This window comes from Myotis brandtii, unplaced genomic scaffold (genome assembly GCF_000412655.1).
Source record: "Myotis brandtii unplaced genomic scaffold, ASM41265v1 scaffold760, whole genome shotgun sequence".
Classification (NCBI taxonomy): domain Eukaryota; kingdom Metazoa; phylum Chordata; class Mammalia; order Chiroptera; family Vespertilionidae; genus Myotis; species Myotis brandtii.
The window spans coordinates 2,315,031-2,317,621 of NW_005371038.1; the positions used below are offsets into that span (position 1 = coordinate 2,315,031).

Below are 2,591 nucleotides of genomic sequence, written 5' to 3' on the forward strand. Positions count from 1 at the left end.
CCTGCCCGCAGGTGCCCCTCCACCCTGCCCGCCGGCGCCCGCCCCATCTTCACTCCCAAGGCTCTTACAGGGGCTGAGCCCGGGCAACACCGAGCCGCCCTGATTTGGACCAGACAGAAGGTTCTAGGCTACACTTACAAGCAGCAAAGGTAGAACAAAAAAGAAGGGAAACTAGGCCCAGGACCCCATCCAGCTGGTGCTGCTTCGTGACAGGAAGCGCCCACTGCGGACCCAGGGGCCACGTCCTTGGGCCCTGCTAGAACCTGGGCTCTGCAAGTGGAGTGCCTGCCGCCCCATGAGGCCTTGGGGGGAGGGGTAGGCGGCTTCTACTAGGGAGGCTGGGGAGGCAGCGTAAGGGCCAGGCCTCTCTCCCCGCATCCCGCCCGCGGGCAAGGTCACAGCAGCCAGGGGAGGAGCGAGTCGTATACCCGGTCAGCAGCCCTGGGCAATGCAGCGCAGGAGTGGGCGCGGGAGCAGCAGAGGAAGGGGATGCCTCGGGCAGGGGTGCTGGCAGCGAGGGGAGGTGTGGCAGAGGGCGGGCTTGCACAGGGCGAGGTCTGTGAGAAGGAGGAGCAGAGAAGCAGCCCTCGAAGGGGGTCTGCAGGTTTGCTTTCTAGGGGCAAGACATGCCAGGATGGAGTGATGGGGCCGAAGCAGTCCAGGGGAAGAACTTGACGCCTGGCATGGAGGAACGGGGGGCTGGAGGGGAGGCTGCCACACTCGGGGCCCAAAGGCAGGCACCAGCCAGAAGGTCCACCCACCTTGACCTGCAAAGGACCTGCTGATAAGGACCTGACCTTGGACAGCAAGAGAGAGAGAGGCCCCCTTCCCTACACACCCGGCTGGGCTGTGGGAATTTAGTCCCTGGGCTGCCCCAGCTCCACCCACTTGTAGTGCTCCGTTTGTCCAGCAGGCAGCGCTGCTGGCCCCCATTACCCAGGAGAGGGACCAGGCACCAAGGCAGGCTCCGGGTCAGAGTGCTGGGCCCTGCCCAGGCATTTACTGTAGGAAACCCGTCATGCAGCCCCTTCCTGGGCCCGTGTCAAGTGGTTTGTGGAGACCCCACGGGGAATGAAAGCCCACACGGAGCCTGTAAAACAGCAAGTGAAGGACAGCCCACAGGTTGAGGCAACAGCTGTGTCCACGCAGGGCACTGGCGCTCCTGCCAGACCCTCTGCGCTGTGCGGTGACGCCGCCCTCCGCCCTCCTGGTCACTTCTGGCTGATGTTACAGTTGAGGAACAGAGGCTGGCCAAAGAACCAGGTGTGCATAGCTCAGCCCCATCCTGCGGAGCTGGTGCTGCCTGGAGGGCGGCTGCCCGAGAAAGCAAACCTGGCATTTCTCTGGGGGTGATGGGCCATAGGCTGTCCCAGCTGACCCTTGTAGGATCTTCCCTCCCCGCCCCCCAGCCCCCCAGACATCTCAAGTGAGGGCTCATTTCTGAAAGTGTGGTTCCAGGTGCTGGGACATCGAACAACTCCGGTCCTGGCTACTCTCACCCGCGCCCTGCACGGCACCCGGAAGGTTCCTTGGAGCCCACTCGTGGGGAGCCCGAGTCCCGGGACTGGTTCTGTGGAGCACGCTCTCCAGACGGAGCCCCACGCCCCGTGCTGCGGGGCCAGGCGGTCTAGAGCGCCCTCCAATTGATCCTTTCATAGACCCACGCATCTGGAGAATCCTCGTCCTAAACCTGTACCTAAAGCTGCTATATGGCAGATCAGCTGATTAGATGGCCGTGTTGCTTAATTCTTTAAACGATTCCTGAAGAAATAACTGAGGGGCCTTGAGTCAGTGTCTGCCAACTAGCGGACTGTGAAATTAACTCTGGAGTCTGGGGCTGGCATTTCAAAAGGTAATTAGAACAGAGGGTGTCAGAGTGCTGGGTTCATATTAAGGGTGTGATCAACTTTTTCCTTTTTTTAATGTTTTATTGACTTTTAGATAGAGAAGGGAGAGGGAGAGAGAGAGAAACATTGATTGGCTGCCTCCTGTATGCTCCCTATTGGGGATCGAGCCTGCAAGCTGGGCATGTGCCCTGACTGGGAATCGAAGGGGTGACCTCTGGGTGCCTGGGTCGATGCTCCACCACTGAGCCACACCGGCAGGGGCCCAACTTTTAATGAAATAAAACTGAAGGGAAAAGTCTAAGTGCGTGCGCGGCTTTTATAAGGGTGACTGCTGTCTCCTGTAACACATTTCGACTCTGAAATACATGTGTGCGCACGCTAAGTCAAGATGCAAAGTATACCGTTTACTGTGTGTTGTGGTCAAAAGGTTGAGAAGTGCTGCTTTAAATGGCATAAAAACTTCTCCAATGAGAGACAGTAAGGTTCTCAAACCATTCTCACCACTGGACCAAGATGGCGCCGCCCAGGACGCTGCAGGTCCCACCCTGGCCCTGTCCTCGGGGGGCTCCGGAACGACGGGCCAGGCAGACCTTCTGTGACCATGACCTTAGACCCTACAGACTGAGGGTAAAGGCAAGGCCAGAGTTGGCCTCAGTGTGGAGGGCATCTCAACGGCACCTGCGTGGGTTTCTGCCTGAGAGCTCATGACAGAGCGAGGCAGTGAGGCCGGGACAGCAGGACCCC

At 59.4% G+C, this 2,591-nt stretch overlaps 1 protein-coding gene across 1 annotated transcript in view; it reads right to left on the reverse strand.

Annotated features, from left to right (window-relative positions):
- Positions 1-2,591, reverse strand: part of ROR2 (receptor tyrosine kinase-like orphan receptor 2) — a 90,337-nt gene that overhangs the window by 8,666 nt on the left and 79,080 nt on the right. The window lies entirely within an intron of this gene.